This window comes from Ceratotherium simum, chromosome 3 (genome assembly GCF_057802395.1).
Source record: "Ceratotherium simum simum isolate JZ-2026a chromosome 3, ASM5780239v1, whole genome shotgun sequence".
Lineage (NCBI taxonomy): Eukaryota > Metazoa > Chordata > Mammalia > Perissodactyla > Rhinocerotidae > Ceratotherium > Ceratotherium simum.
The window spans coordinates 80,420,411-80,439,894 of record NC_141902.1 but is presented as its reverse complement, the minus strand read 5'-3'; the positions used below and the strand labels follow the sequence as shown (position 1 = coordinate 80,439,894).

Below are 19,484 nucleotides of genomic sequence, written 5' to 3'. Positions count from 1 at the left end.
GGATTCCGTTGATGTTGAGAAACTCGATTATGTGGCGAGTAGACTGACCTTTTGTGACTGACACAGAGGTAATCCAGCTGCAGATATTTCCTATTTTATCTGGCAAATGCAGTCATATTTTTCTTGCTGCTCAGTCTTGAGCTAATGTTGCTTTTCTTCCTCAGAAAGTTTTGGGTCAGGTCACTGCTCAGTTTTCTTTTTCTTTACTGAAAAAAAAGAACACTTGTAGGGCATGGACTTACTGTACATGACCATTTTATATTTCTCTAGAGGTTTTCTAGATTTTCCCTCTGTTATATCCGGCCACTTAACCCTTTAGTGAGATACACACACGTGCCCAAGATCCAGCCTGGGCCTCGCCAAATTGCTTTCATGTGCCGATTTTAAAGTTCCTGGATTGCTTGTCTTCCCTGCCTTACCTGGGTAGAGGTATAGCTTGATATCATTTAGGAAGAATACCTAATAAAGTAGTCTGGGCTACATCTGTTTCTCATCTTGGGTAGCACCAGAGAGGAACAAATTGCATTTCTTCCTGGTTTATTACCAGCATTTTTTTTTTTTTTTTTTTTTTGCTTGAGGAAGATTGTCCCTGAGCTAATGTCCATGCCAGTCTTCCTCTATTTTATATGTGGGATGCCACCACAGCATGGCTTGATGAGCGGTGTGTAGGTCCACGCCTAGGATCCCAACCCGTGAACCCCAGGCCGCTGAAGCAGAGCGTGTGAACTTAACCACTATGCTACCAGGCCGGCCCCTTACTGGCGTTCTTAAAAAATCATTTGCTGTGAGTCCATTGCACAGCAAGCTCCTTGAGGACAGACCCTGGGTCTTATTTACCTGAATCTCAAACAGTATTCGCTGCAAGAATCAGTTTCCCAGAACTTTAGGTACATGTGGCAGTTGGTCCTCAGCCAGTAATTTTGATCCTTCAAGCTTGCAAGGAAACCAGGGCTAAGTGGATGACAGGGGCAGCATTTCCCAGTTCCAAATCTCAGGTAAGTAGAGACCTCCTAATTCCTGCCAATATTGTCTTTTGCTGTTCCTTCCTCCTTCCCTGTGCCCCCACTCCTCTGCACTCCCCTCTATCATAGTCACTGGGCCGTGGACCCACGTGATCAACTGTGCATGGGCATGGGCGCTGTGATGGCGAGCTTCCAAAGAGACCACTGGACTTTTGGTTGCAGGGAATTCTTTCTACCAGGAGTCTCCCTCCTTGAGCTCCCGCAGCGCGTTGAGCCTCTGAAGGGTTACAGTTCTCTTTGAGGCAGGGTACACTCCATACATGTCCAGCTCAGAGCTTCCCGACAGGGAGCCCCAGCTCACTGGTGGGTCACAGCTCTGCTTGGACAGAGCTGTCAGTTCTCTGGGCGGCTAGATGGGCACTGGGCCTGAGCCCCTGGCCCATCACCACCCCATATGCTCTTCTCCACTTTTCTATGTACAGCATGAATGGTATTTTTTAAGTAGTAGGAAAGCACTGGCATGGTTGGTCGTTCTTTTCTTTAACCACTTCGCCCTCTGTAGTGCATACCTGGCACAGCACCTTCACATAGTGGGTGCTTGGTCAGTATTTTTCCAATGAATTAATCTAGTCCAAACCTTTCCTTTTACAGGAGAAGGCTGAGCAGTGAGAACTGAAGTGATTCAATGGCTGTGCATGTAATGACTGGTGGGGTAGGGCATAGAAGCCAGGCCACCTCAACCTCTACGTTCTTCAGCTGTCCTGGGATTAGGGGGGCTCTGCTCTCCCTCACATCAGTTGTTTTCCATGGAACAGAAGTTGTCCTGTCCTATTGTTAGCAGAGCAATAATGGGATGAGATACATTTTGGCAAGAGTTGGCAAGTCTCAGGATTTTATACAGATACTTTCTGGATTTAAACCCCAGACATCCATAAAACTGCCTCTGATTTCCTACAAAATGTTTTCTGAGAGTTTGATCTTAGCCTCTGCCATGCCTTTTTGAATAATCTTGACTGAAAGGAAACAGCTTTACATTCTGGGGTGCCCTTAGGAACTACGGGGCCCCCTGGTGAGTGTAGCAATAGGAATTACTGCTGTATGCTGTGTTTGTTTTGCACTGTGTGTATGAGGTGGGTCGAATAACTGAATATATGAGCCTGGCCAAAGATGCCAGTGGCATTCGTACTTAGCTTTTTTTTTCAGCTTTCATTATAGGTGGCTAAGCAATCACTATACCACCATCCTTTCACCATATTTTATGATCCCTCACAATCATAATATATATTTCCACTGAGAGTTAAAGAGACTTTTGAAGGAGTAGAGAGAGGAACCTGTTTATTTTGTCTTAGAAATAAAGTTGAGTTGAAATAAATATCCTTAGATCACAGCTAATTGTTGTGCACACTTTAAAATAGACGTTTCTTATCTGGAGGCTTCTCCTGGTGTTTTTTTTGTAAGAAGCTGATTGACGAATTAACCTATCAGTTTCTTGGAGCTTTAGGTCATTATCTCTGGCAAGTAGAAAGTAAGACTTGTTTATTTAGATATGGAGGGCTGAGTCTGGCTGCCGACTTGGAGAAGGTCGTGTTGTTGGTTTACCCTAATTCATCAGCCCCTGAGACTAAGGTAATGATGCTTTATTCCAGAAAGTACTGTCTACTCAAATATACTATCCATAGAAGATTTTGAGCTCCCTTAGTTAAAATCACAGTAGACGTGTTAATAACAAGGTAGCCGTTTTTCTTCCAACTTCCTGTCATACCCAATACAGAATAGATTTGAAAGTCACCACCACCACCTCCCCATCTGGCAGGTGTTCCTAGGGTGTGAGGTGTAGTGGTTTAGGGCCTGCAAATGCTGGGGTAATAGCAACAGTGGAGAGAGGAAAATCCCTTGCCTCGTACCTCTTCTTGTGGGGAGAGCCAGCCCTGGGAGAAAGGGGCCAGATATACAGCCACGGTGCGATGACAGGCTGCAAGCTAAAGCAGGAGCCTAGAACTGAGACAGGCAGAGCTGGTAGCAGTTGCATCCTTACCTTGGAGCCCCTTATAGAATGAGAGACACTGCCTTGCCTGGGCCTGCACAGCTTTGCCACTGTGTCCTACACCCACTGTGGGCTTGGGAAGCAGCAACTTTGCTGCAGCCCATTCAGGACACTCGCCTTTAACCTGATGCCTGTTAAATCTGTCTTCAGGCTTATCTGTCCTATGAGGTGTAAGTGACAAATGTGTGTTACCACCCACCCCCAGAGCAGTGTGTGTGTGTGTTAGTAAGTGTTAAAATAAGCCCTTAGATGAATAGGGATGAGGTTCTGACAAAAGAAATGTGTTGGGGAGGAAGCTGGCTTTCCTCTCCAGGGAGTAAGGCAGGCCTGTGGTGCCTCGGCAGAGAGGTCAGCTATGATTGTGTGTCGTGAGCAGCGCTTCCATGTTAAGGGCCTGTGGATATATAGGAACTTGGGCTCATCAAGTCCAGAAGGAGGTGAGAAACTAAGCAAAGGAGGTGTGGAGGGGCTGGTGCTCAGGTGTGAGCGTTGGCTGGTAGTTCTGCAGCTGGGGAGAGCAGGGGAGGGGCGTCCTGTCCTGCTGGGCTCTCAGCCCTAACCCAGGACGGTCGTTGGGGCCACTTCTTGGGACGGCTTCTCCAAGTCTTGGGGATGCTCTTCCTGTCCAGCCTCGGGTCCCTTGGCCCTGGCTGTGTCCTGGTTGGAGGGGTTGCCCTGCAGTTCCTTTTCCTAAGGGGAAACTGCCACTGGAAGGCAGGGATCTGGCCTTAGGCTTTGTCGCCCAACAACTAGAACAACACCTGCGTGTGGTCAATGGCCTCGCAGATGTTCAGTGAGTGAGGGAGCAGGTGTGAGAGCCCCTTCAAAGCTCTGGTCCCAGGCAAGAAAACCGGAAGGGAACCAACATTCAATTTGTCCACAGTTGTACTCTCTTCAGCTACTTTACATATACTGTCATTTAATTCTCACCACCACCCTGCGAGGTAGTTGTTTTGATCATTTTCACAGACGAAGAGGCTGAGGTTGAGTCTTCTCCCCCCTCCAGTTTGCCTGTCGGGCTCTGCCCCTCCCTGGTGCTCCCCACCCCGCTTCACCCCACCCCCTCAGGGCCTCCTCACCAGGGATGCTTCCCCAAGCCTCCCAGCTGGCCTTACTCCCCCTTCCTCGGGCTCCCCCAGACGTCCTTATTGCTTCTGCGGTCACCGTGTCAGCCACTGTCTTGTTCTTTCTGTGTCCTTTTCTTTCTCAGGGTTCTTAAAGCAGAACGTAGGAAACCCCTCTTAGGGCGTGCACGTGTGACTTTTCCAGGGAGGAGGGTCTGGGGCACTGTCAAATTGTCAAAGGGGTCTGTAATCCCCTGGCGTCCAGAAGCAGCATGTGGACTGAGCCCTGTGGTGGTTCCCCAGCATCTGTCTCCCTGCCGCCCCGCCTCTGGGCCCTGCCCGTGTACTCAGCCTACGTCCGAGCGCGCCACGCTGAGCCCAGTGCCGGGAGTGTGAGCGCATGCCTCCTCCTGCCTCCTGGGCACTGAGTCCCCACTTGCCCTGACTGGGCTAGGGTTCCGAGTCTGCTCCCTTGGCCCCCTCTCTCTCCCACCTTTCTCTTCCTTTCCTCACTTAACTGTTTCCACATGAGTCCTGAACGTCTGTCTTCAATGAGAAGGTCTTAGGGAGCAGAGAGAGTTTTTAAGCTAGAAGAGACCTGGGGAATCCCGCGCCGCAGTTGAGGGAGAGGAGAGGACACGCAGACAGGAAGAGGTGGGCTCACAGCAGGTGGTGATGCTGGGCCGGGCTCTGGGTTCTTCGTGCTGTCAATCGACTTGCTTTCCTTTGCCCACTCTACAGGCTCCCATGGTACCTTTGAAGAAAGTCTCTCAGAGCTGGGAGGGGAGCAACAGCAACACTGAGTGTCCTGAATGGTGAGCCATGATGTTAGTGCCCACGAGGATGTTCACCTGCCTGAGAGGACCCCTGGAGGGTCACTGCGTAACCAGAGTGGGCCCCGCAGTGCCCCACAGCGAGCAGGGCGGGGGTGCTGGCCCCTCGGTTCACAGCCTTTGTCGGGTTGCCTCACCCTTGAGCCAGGCTGGCTCCTCAAGGTGTGTAACCCCTCATTGCGTCCTCTTCTGACACCTTTGTGCATTAAGATAAAAGGGCCAGTATATAGGCTCCTGTGTGGAACATCTAAACCCTGTATTATATGAAGATCCCGGCGATTCCTTTGAGAATTCTGTAGAAGCACTTACTTATAAAGCCTATAATTAAGTAACAGGCTAGCTTCATGGAAATACTTGATGTTTAGGAAGTTATTAGGGGGTTCAAAGAAAAAAAACCTGACCTGAGATGAACTGATACCATTACTTCTTTCTCCATTTAATAATTTTTTAAATTAAAAAGTACTTAATCACCTTCTGTTTTAATGGACAATAATAAAATACCTGCTTAGTAGAACTTAGTAGAACCATCTTTGCATGGTATGTAAGTTGCCATAGTCCTCCAGTCAGACTGTACCCCTGGCAAATGTATAATAAAGCTCCTGAGAGGAGTCCGTTGGTCTTCCTAACAGCAGAACCCCAGTTTAGTTCTGCATGAGAGATTCCTTGTGTAACATTCACAGGCTCCACTCTTGTGTTCTTTACTGAGCATGTTCACAAAATCCTGAGAAAGCTTAGAAATGATCCAGTGGAGGGTTGCTTGCTCGTTCAATACATATTTTTTGTGTGTCTATGCTGAGGGACCAGAATAGTGCCAGGAGCCACCCAGTGTGAAAGCCCAGAAGATGGATAAGAGGTGAGTGGGAGAGAAAGGAAGCAGGGCTCGTGTTGGGGCACCAAGCTGTGTGGAAATGGGGTAGGGCTGTGCTTGGCCAAGGACTTCTATGTTCTAAATTCAAAATGTGCATAATCCCTGGAGTGTGGAACAATGGGACTCCACTGTATACATCAGGACAAGTAGGTCTCAAACTTGAGTGAGCATCAGAATCCCCTGGAGGGCTTGTTAAGGTATTGCTGAGCCCTACTCCCAGAGTTTCTGATGCAGTAGGTCTGGGGTGGAGCCCAAGAATCTGCATTTCTAACAAGTGGCTAGGTGATATGGATGCTGCTGGTTCAGAGACCACGCTCAGAACCACTGCATTTGGCTATTCAGGCTCTTCCATGGCGAAAGAGAGAGAGGAAAAAAAAGAGAAAAGTCCAGTAGTTACTAAGAGATGTTACAGAAACCATCTACCTGCTTGTCCATGAGTTGTGGATAAAGTAGCTCCACTGACTCTCAGAAGCCACGTGTAAAATGAGTCCCCTTATTTTATGGGTCAGCCTTGAAAAGTTCTGTATGTGTCAACAAAGACCACAAACCTCCCCTGCCACATTACAAGCTGACTCTATGTCTGGGCCTTTATGTCACCAATTATCTTTTGCAACTACTTAATTTAAGTTGAGCACAGACAAAACCAGTAGCCTGTAGTTTTGTTATCCTGGTATTATTGTTCTTCAGCCTAGTTTAGCAGCTCGTAAATAATATGTCTGGCAAACATTAATAATGAGAGCCAGCCTGCTGCAGGGTGGAGAGACACTGACTCGAGCTGCTTCAACCAGCACGTGCCTTGGCACTGCCTGCGAGGCAGGCTGCCAACAGTGTGTCCCAAAGATGGAAAGAAGCGTCAGCGGTGTTGCCCTAAATGCTGACAGTGGATGGACGACACCTTGCCAGGTCGGGCCAAATGCATTCTGAGCTCCCCTGAGCTCTCCAAGGGAACCACAGCACCCACGATTCCTTTCCCAGCCCCTGGATGCAGCCTGGGCTTCTTGGGGGCTAAGCTGGTGTTACCCGCTTTAAGAAAAAAAATAAATTAGCCAGCAGATGAGTATGTATAGCTTTGCATCAGATGCTGCTACTGGTCCAGAAACCACTCTGAGAGCCACCAACATGGAGTCATCTCTGGATGGAGTCTGCCTGCTAAAAGGAAGAATCAGTTCCCCCTTTTTTTTAAGGTATAAGATTTTAAGTTTTATTGAGGTATAATTGTTATACAAAAAACTGCACATATTTAATGTATACAATGTGCTGGGTTTTGATCCTTCCCACTGGAAAATGGAAAAACAGACAACTTGAAGGAGAGGGGATACATGCAGTTTCTCCTCATGGTACAATAGGTCACTACACACAGCCCAGGGCTTGGGACAAGTAACGAGTGGTGCTCTCAAGGCTCCAGTCTGAAGGATCACATGGCCTTGGGGGTGGGGGAGCCGGTTGGGACACATGTGGCAAGGACAGTAGTGGTGTTCCCAAAGGTTCTGAGGGCACTTCCCCAGGGAGGTCCAGCCTACCCCTGGTTCCAAAGCCTGGCCTGGCAGGTCTCGGGATAGTGGCTGCAGGCAGCCTGCCCTGTCAGGTGTGTAGCCGCCGCCTAACAACACTGCAGCCTGCTAAGATGTAAGGTAGAGGGGGACCAGAAATCCTGCCTCGGGCAAAGGTGCTTAATATAATATTTACGGTCTTTCAATCCTTGGAAGGATTTCGACAGTCTTATTCTCCAACCCCTGTATCTCCTAATTTGCCTAAGTAAATATTTCTCTAAAGGGAAATGAGGCCAAATCCCTGGCCTAGTGGTCCAGGATCACAAACAGTTCCCAGACTGTTGTAATACTGGTTTCATTTGTCTGTTTTTTGGGTTGGGAGAGACCACGTGAATATGACAAAATTTAGATGTCTGGGTCGTGAGTACATGGGTGTTTGTGCTATTGTTCTCTGAGCATTCATTTAATATTTTTCACAAAAATGAAAAATCGTCTCGCCTGCTTGATTGTAAGTTCCTTGTGGGCCAGGTCTATTTTATCTCAGCTTTTGGATTCCAGCACAGAGGCTAGCACACTGCAGACATCTACTCATTACGTGGAAGTTTTAATCTATTTGAGTTGAGGAATCTGACTCCTAAAATTCATCAGTTAGCTTGGTTATTAACATGGAGAGGTTTCTTTCTTTTAACACAGTTGTATCCAGTGCCTACCACATGCTGCAGTCAGCCCTCTAGTTATCGAGGAGGAATGGGATCATGAACCTGCCTTCCAAATATTTGGACCCTTGGAGAGAAGAGAAGATAAACGAAAATTACTAACACGATGGAAAAAACAGTAAGGGCCACAGAAGAGCCAGAGATTAAAGGCTGCTGCGGAACACGCCTGATTTTGGCCTCTGAGATCCAGCTCCACGTTCTTTCTGACTAGCTTCCTAAAGACAGAAAAGATCTGTGACGAGGGCATCACACGGCCTGTGTTTATCTGGCTTTGCTGGTAACTGGCTGTGTGAGTGGACAAGTCATTTGCCAAGGATTAGAGGAGATGAGCTAAGGGCTCCTTGACCTACCATCCTGTATGATTCTGAAGTTACAGTGAAGTCAGGAGGGGAAGAACAGACGCCTGAGGCAACAGACCAACCGTGAGCTCCTGATGGGCTGTTTGTTTGTTAATATACCCCCTCCCCTCCCCTCCCCACCCACCTATTACCTCGGCTTATTAGAGGTGGTTGATGAAAAGACTGGAATCCGTGCTCCAGGGTCTGCACTGCTCTGGCGGAGGGTTTAGCACCATAGAACTCACTTTGTAAAAGTGCACCAGCTGTGATAAATAAGCTTAAGCCTCAGTAACCACTTTTACCAATTACGCTAGGCTGCTTTGTGACAGAAGGTAATACCAAGTAAGAATTTTAAAGAAGCCTCATTTTCCTTGTCTAATTAAATTAAATACTTGAAAGGTGATTCACATGTTGATTTTCCCCCCATTAGCCAACTGAAAATTACAGGGTCTTTTAAGAGTTGGAGCCACGTGATTCGCCTGCTCAGCCTCTAGGGTCAGGGAGCCCTCACCCCTGGACTCTCTCCTGCCGGCATCCCACCCACCCATTTCTGTGTGTGCAGCTGTCATGGTGGGGCTCTGGGGCCGCCACTGCCCAGGAGAATTTAGGGAGAGCATGCTCGTTAGTTTTTTAATCCTTCCACAAAAATCTGTACAGGATGCCTTTGTTTCTAGGTTTTTGATATTCCCAACAGGCAGCAGTTCTCTCTAGAATGAGAAACAAGAAGGAGAGCCTCATTCTTTCCAGTTCTTTTTGTCTCACACCAGTAAGAGAATCACCTGGATTGAGAGCTCACCAAGTCAGTCCTTAATCTTCCTCCACGGTGAAGATCTGGATTATTTAAATGCCAGTAAATCCTGGCAATTTTGTTTCAGCGGTGCCACCAGGATGCTGTAATATGAAACTTTCAATACTTTTCTTTCTTTATTTTCTGTTTTTACGCTGTCTGCTCCGTGTTTCTGAGATAAGACATATACATGCATTAGAAAATGTAACATGCTCTATTCATTTATTTCCTTGGACACGTAAGAGGCCCTGGGGAGCGTCAGGGAGCCTGGCTGATGGCACTGAGTGTGAGGGAGCTTACACCACGACGTTTGAAGAATCGTCACCTGTAAAGCAACAGTGTTTGGTCTCGTTTTCATGACTGGATCAAATTATTCACCAGTATTCATGTTCCATTTCCAGGTCACACCTTCTGACGCATGTAATCATTGTGTGCATGTTTTGAAAAGTCCTGGTTATTTCAAAGTACGTATATACCCTTAAAATGTAAACAATAAATATATATTAGGTAAAAAGTGTTCCCTGTTCTTTGCCTCCCAGTGTTAACCATGTAGTGTAGATTCTTCCAGCTCTTTCTCTCTGAATCTATGTGTGCATTTAGTTTTACAAAATGATCTCTCTGTAGCTTATCTCTACTCACAGAGACCTTTTCAAATTACCATGTGTAAATATACCTAATTCTTGTTAATGGCTATATAATATTCCACATTCATTTTCTCTTTCAACCAATGTATATTAAGCACCTTCCCTATGCCAGTGCTTCTCTAGGGACTGGGGATATGGCAGGAACTAGTTCTTTTATATTGTTTATTTCTCTCTGATTTCTTCTAGAATCTAAAGTATCCAACCTGCCTCCAAACCCATATCATTAAGAGCTGTTATTTTCTCAGGCTGAAATTTGCTTCATGTGTATTTTTTTATTGTCTGTCTACATTAAAATATAAATTCCATGAGATCAATGATGATGTTGCCTGTCTTGTTCATTGATAAATCCCAGCACTAAAACAGTCTTGACACATCCCAGCAGCTCAAAAACTATTGACTCTATGCATAGCTGGATGGACAGGTGGATGGACGCATGGATGGATGGTTCTTGTACTTCCCATAAATAAAGGGAGCAGGGGGAGAAGTAGAACTGCTCATTGATGACCTTCATTGGGTTTACTTAAACTTCCAGCTCAATCCTGGCTACTTAAGACAGAGATATGATTTAGTATTATTTATATTCATTATATCTATGTACAAGTGTGTATTTACCCGTTCTTTTGTTAAAATATTGACTACTTCCATACAGGTGGGCAAACAAGCATTCTCTGAGCTCTCCCGTGCTCCTGCCCCCACTGCCCCCGCCCTCCTCGACCTCGGAGACCTCACCCAGATCCAGCAGCTCCAGAACTGGTCCCCTGACCCAGCAGGAGCTCTCCAGCACCTGGCTCTTGTGTGAGGACCAGCATCAGTTCTGATTGGTCAGTGCCCTTGTCTTGCAAGTTGCTCAGTGTTTTGAGTATCATCTCTGCCTTCATGGATAAAACAATGTTCTGGTTCACTTGTTCAAGAGACTCACTCAGCTTTAACCTTTAACAGCACAAATCAGATATATCACTTCCCTGCTCAAAACCCACTGATTGCTTCTAACACACCAAATCTAACACACCAAATCTGTTTATTGTGGCTTCAAAACCTGCTTTGACCCATATCCCTTCACTGGAGCTGCTCTGACCTCTAGTGTTCCCTGACACAAAGAGCACACTCCTGCCCCAGAACCTTACTTTGCACGTACTGTTCCTCTACCAAGAATACTCCTCTCCCAAGCACACATGGCAGCTTGCTCAGTCATTCCAGGCCTGCCCAAAGGGCACCTTCTTGGAGAGCTTGCCCCCTGCCCCTTGGCCAAAAGGTGAGGCTCCTTGCTCCCAAGCCCTTTGATACCCTTTATGTTTTTCTTTACAGTATTTGACCTATGTATATGTGCCTGGAATGTAGCAGACCCTCAGTAAATATGTATCATATATCTGTATATATCATATACACATACTGTATACCTGGAATATAGCAGACCTTCAGTAAATTATATATATATTTGTAAGTATATATAGTAAACATATATATATACACACACACACAGATACTACATACCTGGAATATAGCAAACCCTTAGTAAATATTTGTGGAATGAATAAATAAGTGGATATAAATAAGTGGATAAAAGGAAATGTCGCATAATGAGTCATTTTGCTTCAGTGTCCAGAGGACTGAAGACTCAACATGAGAACATTTTCTCATCATTCACATAACCAAGAACAGGACATGGGCAGTATTTTATTTTACTTGATGTTTGAGCTATCGTCATCGTCCATGCGTGGCCCTCCCCCGCTTTATTTATTCGTTTGTTAATAGTATGTAACAGGCATCAAGCCTCCACACAACCCAAGGACTAGAATACTAACAGTCACTGTCACTGACATCTGTGCTCCCCGCTCCTCCTGAGAAGTCACCACTAACCTGCATTGGGATTTTATAATCTCCTGCTTCCTGTTTCATCAGTGGTTGTTGAATGGCACATATGTGCATGCCGGCAGTATTCTCCACTGTGCTTTTCAGAAGACAAAGTAGTGAAATGCATGGCTTCTAATTACAATGAATTTTTCTCCAACTTTTTAATTCTTAGTTTTTAAAATATTTTTCCTTTTATTTTTTCTCTTTATTTTTCTTTTGCTTCCCCAGCTTTTTAATATGAAAATTTTCTCATAACAAAGATGACAAAATTATACAATGAATACTTTCATGTGGATCCAACAATTGTGAATTTTTTAACATCATTGCTTTATCTCTGTGTGTATATAACATACTTATCTTTTTTGTGCCATTTAAAAGTAAATTGTAGACATCATGACATTTCACCTTGTCTTTAAGAATAAAGACATTCTTCAATATAAACATGATGCCAATATCATTCCTAAGAAAATAGTGGTAATTCCATAATCTTATGTAATATCCATTCCATATTCAAATTTCCCCAATTGCCATAGGAATGTCTGTTATAACTATTTTGATATTATGTTTAGTCAGGATCTAATCTAGGTTTACACATGCATTTCGTTGTGTCTGTGTGGTCTCTTTTAGTCTAGAACAGTACCCCCCTACCTTATTTATTTACTTATTTTTAAAAGCATGAGATTGACTGAAGAGTCCAGAAGAGTTGCCTTGGAGAATGCCCCGTAACCTGGATTATGTGACTGTTTATGCCTGGTGTCATTTAGCTTCTTCATCTACCTTTGGTATTTCCTGTAAATTGGAGATCAGTCTGGCAATGAGGCTGGATTCAGGGTAAACATTCTTGGGAAGTATATTTCATAGATGAGGCTGTGTACTAGAACATGTTTTAAGAGTTTCATCTCTAAGGGCAATTGAAAGTAGACAGTTCCCAGGCCTTGAGCAAGACTACTAATCTACTCCAGGATTAAACAGGCAAGAATCATTTCTACCCTAGGAAAGCCTTAATGAGGAAAACATCTGGCCTCTTAGCAGAGGCTGGGAAATGCTTGTGTCTTTTCCAGGAACTAGCAGTGTGTGGGGATGTGCGGCACTTTATCCGACTTACATCTTCCTCCCTATATGTTTACTTCAGTTGGAGTGAGGTGAGGCAGCAGGCCAGCCCGATGAGGGGAAGGCCTGGCCAGGCCTGTTTGTTTTCCTTTGGATGGAGGATTTTGTTCCTCATTTCTTTACACCATGGTGGTTTATTTCCACCCCCCTCTCTAATCCCATATTTCATCTCTCGGGCCAACAACCGAATAACAAAGTAAATAGATAGCCCGAGTTGGTGTGTCCCACAGAGTTGGAGCTGAGGAGACCCACTTTAAAACTCCCTTCCTTAGGGTTTAAATTCTGTGACTCAGACTTGTTTGTGTTTGAACACAAACACCCCCACACACACCCAAAAAAAACGCTCACAGACATGAGGGTGGGAAAGTGGAGGACTGAGGATCGTTATGTCCCTATGTTCCCACCCAACCTAAGTAACCATTTCTAGATGCCATTTTAAAATTGTTTCTTTCCTGTAGTCAGAGGCTCATGTATTAAAGAAAATCGTCTTTCCTGACGTTGTGAACTGTCGGGGACTAATAAAGATAGAGCATGAGGATGTGAAGTGTCCCCGCTCTGTGTGAGGGCACTGAGCTCCCTGGTCGGGGAAGGAGGCCTGAGTGCCGGCTCTGCTTTGCCCTGAGCCCTCCAAGTGCAGCCTTCCCCTCGGGCTGTCCCTTCCTCCCCTGCACCAGACTATTCCTCAGGGCCCTGCTGGCTCTAATGGCCTGAAAGCTGTGATCCTTGAAAACTATTTGTAGTGCTGGCACATGGGTGCATGCATGTGTATGTGTGTGCTTACTGTATGCTCTCTGTTTGATGGAACCCTTCATAATGCTCTGTGAGGTAGGTGCTCTCTTACTGCAGGGTGAATATGAAGAACCAGAGGCACGGAGGGGCTAAGTGACTTGCCCAAAGGCACACTGCAAGGAAACGGTGGAGATGGGCTGGTGGCCCACGTCTGTCTGTGTTAGACACTCTCAGAGCCTCCCCAGCAGGCCCACCAGCAGTGAGTTTGGTCTAACTGAGCCCTTGGCTGACGTTACTGTCGTGTTTCTAAACCGTCCACCCCGAGGCCAGGTGTTGGACGTCAAAGCGCAAGTCGCTGTGGGTTTGGTTTTGATGGAAGCCACCTTGACACATTTCACTGTGAATCGTTTTCTCCACTCCGACCGGGGCTGCCGAGGCGTCTGGTTGACTCCCTGGCATTGCTAACGTTGCAGGGGTGTTCAGTTCCTTGTCAGCCCGTCCAGTGAAAGGCGAGCAACAGTGGGAAAGCCCAGCTTCCACACCTAAACCAAGCAGCACCACCCAACCGAAAACCCATGGCCTTCTGGCTTGAGAATCTCCATGCTGCATAAAAGCAGCAGATATGCCCCGAGAAAACTAGTTGTTGGTTTTTTAGAACCATCCTAATTGTGTCACTGTGATGGATTGAGCCACAACCAGCAGGGTTTAGATGTGTTCAAGCACAGACAGGCGGTGGCGTATGATAAGGAGCCCCTCTGGAGGTCGTGTGTGCGCTTCAAATAGGGGTGACCTCCTGTGGGGACTCACAGCACTGATGTGGAGGATGGAGTTGGAGAGCAGGAATTGGCACCTCTGAGCCAGGAGCATCACCTTTGCGTGCTGGCTCACTCTTGCAGGGCTCCAAGCCTTCTGTCTGAGAAGAGTCGGCCAGGTCTGTGGGCATCACAGGGGTTTGCTAGGCCCTCCGTGGGGTGGGCCCAGCCCCAGTGCTGTCACGTGTGTTTGGAGAGCAGGATAGAACATGGTTGCTCCCCTGCTGGGTAAAGTGAGTCCTGATGAGGCAGGCTTTCCTGGATGGATCTACACATGTGGTGTCCATATTTTCTGAACCCTAAATCAAGACTTATGGTCCCTCAATGGGTTTCTATGCTATTTGAGAGTCTGGGAGGCAGCTTGGGAAAGAATATTTTGTAGCTTAAATTTGAACTTCTGGAACATTTTGACAGCTTATGAGGACCAAGGTTTAGACCATTTGGAATTATAACTTTTCTGGAGAATCCAGGATGTTGGTCACTGTTATAGTTTGTTCAGACTGCCATAACAAAGTACCATAAACCGGGTGGCATAAACAACAGAAAGGTATTGTCTCACAGTTCTGGACACTAGAAGTCTGAGATCAAGGTGTTGGCGGGGTTGGTTCCTTCTGGGGGCTGTGAGGGAGAATCTGTTCCAGGCCTCTTCCCTAGCTTCTGGTGGTTTGCTGGCAATCTTTGGCATTCGTTAGCTTGTTGAAGTGTCACCCTGATCTCTGCCTTCATCTTCACATGGTATTCTCCCTGGGTGCATGTCTTTCTGCATCCAAATTTCCCTGTTACATAAGTCATATTGGATTAGGGCCTACCCTAATGACCTCATCTTACCTTGGTTAAATCTGCAAAGACCCTATTTCCTAACAAGGTCACATTTAGGACTTTAACATAGGAATTTGGGGGATGGAACACAATTCAGCCCAAAACAGTCACCAAATTAAACCTCACCTATCTGTGGCCTCCTTGGTCTGGTCAAGCTCCTCAGTGTCTTTGGACACTGGATTTAGATGGGAAGGATGAGGGCTCACCTTTCAAAGTTTGCTCATCAAAGTGATAGGAGGCTATGAAAAAGTAAGGATACAGGACTAGCAGTAATGGGCACATATGTGTGGCTTCCGGGAGATAAGAAGAAGATGGGAGTGTTGGGATGCAGAAGCTACTGCCCGAGGAGAGTAAGCTCTGCTCTCTGGCTACCTGACCCCCTCCTTTTTAACAGTAGGTCAGGAGGCTTTCCCTTTAGCCCCAGGCTGGACTCGGGCACATGGCCACACCTGCGAATGGAAGGCTGGGTTTTCCACGTTGGAAAGAGAGCTCCCTGAAGGCTTCCAAGAGCTGCCAGAGCCACCCAACCACCATCAGCGTCCTGGCACTACATCCCTGCCTACCGTGCCCCTCAGTCTGTAGGAAGAGAAGACTAGGGGCGGGAGGGAAAGGTCAAGGTTGCATTGGCAGCCTTGTGGGGAGCCTTTGTGTTTTCCCCGGCCCAACCAAGTGAGGCAGGTGGGCACTGGCTATTTCTCCTGGAGCCCAGGGTGCCTGGGAGAGGGAGACCAGCACCTCTCTGCCCAGCTGGCCACTTGCTGAGCTACAGGACCACCAGCCCACATGGCATGATATGGAATTTGGAGAACACTCAACCTAGATATTGGAATCTGAGATTTGTGTGAGGGCTTAAGGGCTCACAGCACACTGGCCTGGGGAAAAGGTGGAGGCCACCTACCCCATTGCAGGTCCTTGCACCAGACAGAAGCGCAGTCCTGATATATCCCTGATCACGACCCTGGCCCCAGCCTCTGGGGCTGGAGAAGGGAGACAGGTGGAGCTGTGAAGGAGAGACAGCTCCTGGTCCCTCCACCTCCAGGTGGAGGAGTGCTGATTGGGCTGAGTCGAGGCAAGTTAGGCAGGAGACTGACATTTCAGTCTGGACCTCACTGTTTTAATATCTGGAAGGCACCAGAAAGTAATGAGCTCTGCCAAGGGCCCTTTCCCAGCGCATAGTTGGGGGCAGAGATAGAAAGAAAGAAAACAGTCTCATGAGCTGACCCCCACCCAGGGACCCCTTTTAAACAGAGAAGTGCTGTGCAGCAGGGAGGGGAATCATGCACACCAGTTTCTCCCAGAAGAGTGTTAAGGAGAGCTGATTTGCATCATGGGTGCCATGTCCTTCCAGAATCTTTGGTTCTGCGGAATTAGATGCACCTGCATTCAAGTCCTGACTGCACACCTCCTTGCTGCATGGCATCAGGTAGCCCCCTCGGTCCTCAAGACTCAGTTTCCACATCCGGACAGTGGTCACAGGGCTACTGTGAAGATGACTAAGAGGCTGTGTGTCAATGGGCACCATCAAATGACAGCCAGTAAGCTAAGCAAACTATAGGCAGCCAAATGCCCAGCCTTGCTCTGCTGTGGTCATTTCTCCCTATGCAAAAGCCATACCATTAAGTGGGGGTACAAAAGACACTTCCTAAAATATGTGTGACTCTAAATCCTGTAACCATCCAAATACTCCTCAATTTTTTTTCTTTTGAAGAATTATCCAGTAGAGGTTGGAATTTGTTTATTAGTGACTCGTTGTGCACATCTGCAAAAAGGGGAGACCAGTTGGAGACAGCAGTATTTTAAAAAAAGCACAGGTCCCCTATTTAATGTCGCACAGTCACTACAGCATGATCTGTTGGGCCCGTGGATTGCCGAATATTCTAGAGTCTAAGCTCTAGATTATAAATGATTGTGAGTTGCACCATCAATTTAATGGCTTTTCAGGGGAAAAACACCATCATCTTCAAGGTACACGTCGATTTAAGGGGCATTGTGATTTCAGAAACATTAAAATGTGGGTAAAATGCAAACGGGGAAATATGGTGTGTGAATGCTGAGCATCCAGGGGTGGGCAGGATGGCCACTGCCTCATGGGAGGAGGGACAGAGCAGGGGACAGTTTGGGGGTGCTGTTGATTTGGGGGTCAGAAAGGCAGCTCTGTGGTGGGGCTGGGGGCTTCATAGCACTAATGCCACCTCAGAAAGAACACGGGTTCCCTTTGTCTCCATACCCCACTCAGGAAACCTTCTTCTGGACTTTATTTTTTACTTTGTCAGACCTTGAGGTTTATTTTTATTTGGTTGGGTCTGGACAAAAGCATTGAGGGAAAGGAACAAAGGGGCACATGGTTATCCCCCACCTTCCCGAGTGGTGCTGTGTATGGCCTCCTCTCCCCAACCTGCGCTCCCCCCCCGGGGCTGCCTCAGGCTTGGGTTGCTTTGAACTGATATTATTTTTCCTTCATTTGACAGCCTGGCCTTCCACTTCTCATCTTCTCATATGTGTGGTTTTTTCATTTTAACATTCCTGAAATGGATTGTGGCTTAAAATTGATGGCATCTTAGAGTTGATGACATCCATAACTGACCCACCTGGCACTAACATGCCAGGTTTGCATCCTGAAATTGCCCTTGGGGTGAAGTTTAAACTTTGTTGGGCTGTGCCCAGCTCTTCTCAGCTGTATCCCGGCTACTTGCCCGCACGTACCCTCTCTAACCTCACCAACTCTGCATCCAGTGTTGCTGCGGCACGGTGTGGCCTGGGTCCCCACTCCGCTTCAGACTCTCTCTCCCCCGGTCCAATCCTGGGCATACTGCAGGCCTCAGCTGAAACCTTCCATCCTGCCCGAAGCCTTCTCTGACCCCCAGATGAGGTGACCTCTGGATTCTCTTTAGTGTCTGCTTATGGGACTCTACCACCCCAGACTGCGAGCTTCAAGGACATGGGCCCTGTGTGTCTTGTTCATCTGGCACCTGGTGCTTAACATAGAGTTCTTAAGAGAATGGATGAACAATGACCATTGTCTTATAATGCTTGGTGAAGAAATGTTTCAATGATTGATTGAATCAATCATGTTTGATTGATTAAATGAAGAAATGATTAAAATGTTGCAAAGGCAACTCCGAACAACACAAGCCATTCTCTAGAAGCCCTCACACATCATCATCAGATTGGTGGACAGAGACAAAAAGACTGTCCAGGAGGTGGGGGTGAGGATGGTGTCATGGGCACAAGGAATTGCACCCCACTTTCCTTCTAACTGCCATGCTTCGTACAATGTGTATGCCCACGGGGACCCTCGCCCCAGCCTCTTTCAAACCCACAGACATTTCATAATGTCCTCTCTGTGTCATTTGCAAATGGAGAAACTTGAGGTGCAAGGCCAAACCTTGCAGTTAGGGACACAGAGAGTCATCTGGGGTGTAAATTCCTACCCGTGACTGAAGGCATTTCAGATATGTGTCTTGCCTTCAAGATTTGACATGTGCCTCCCACGGGTGGGAGCAGGCCAGGAGCCTTGGGAAATCCACAGCAATGGATCTGCTTTCTCAAGTTCATTCCCCCCAAAAATGAGGCCCTTCTCTTTCACTGGTGTTTGGTAATGAAGCCGTTAATGTCATTGAACTACCTGGGGACAACCTGAGAATTTTGCCTTCCTCAGAAAACTGAAGTCTGATGATTTTGCAGCATCGATAAATCAAGAGCGCTTTAAACACTTGCTAGTATTTGATCGTCAGGCAGGAAAGAATATTTTAATGAAGGATTCGGTCTGTAATTTTAGAAACAACAGACATTTCCAGCTTAAGTATTGCATTAGCCTCAAACTCCAAATTTCATTTCTTTGTGGAGTCTTTTATTGTGGATTCTAACAGTCTTCTCTAAATATCTAAGTCACTTGGGGGCCATCTTGGAAGGCAGGGGTCAGATTCCTGTGAACCCTGCTGTGGATGAGATTTTACCAATGGGCCCCCAAGCTACTAAGGGGCCCTGGGGGAGCAGGTCTCCCCTCAACAGCCCCCTCAACAGGTTCTACTCTCAACAGCCCCTTTCGTCCTCACCCCTGCCATGCAGAGCTGCAGTCTACACTGCTTTCCTCTCCCTTTTCCTTGCTTAAAACACGAACCACCCTTTAATTTTGGAGTGTGGGGTTTGTGGAGTTTGGGGTGTGGGCCTTTTTGGAGGCGTTGGGGGGCTAGTGACAGTGCCTCCATCTGCAGAGAAAAAAGGATAGGAAGGGTTTCCTCTATCCAAACTCAACAAATGTTTGTGATTTTGTCATGCAGATCTGGAAGAGAATCTGGGCTCATTGTTCCAGAGAGGAGACAGTCAGCCCCTGCCGTGGGAGGTTGGCTTCTCCCTTTTTATTCTGGAAGCTGGCCTCGGGAGGTGCTCAGGTTCTGGCCACAGAGTGGGCCCAGGC

General features: G+C 47.0%; 1 long non-coding RNA gene across 1 annotated transcript; it reads left to right on the top strand.

Moving 5' to 3' along the window:
- The first annotated feature begins 567 nt into the window (after positions 1-567).
- Positions 568-10,561, top strand: LOC147917666 (uncharacterized). Its single transcript, XR_015551618.1, has 4 exons — positions 568-4,724; positions 4,812-5,065; positions 7,955-9,566; positions 10,396-10,561. It is a non-coding gene; the product is annotated as an uncharacterized LOC147917666 (long non-coding RNA).
- The last annotated feature ends 8,923 nt before the right edge of the window (positions 10,562-19,484 follow it).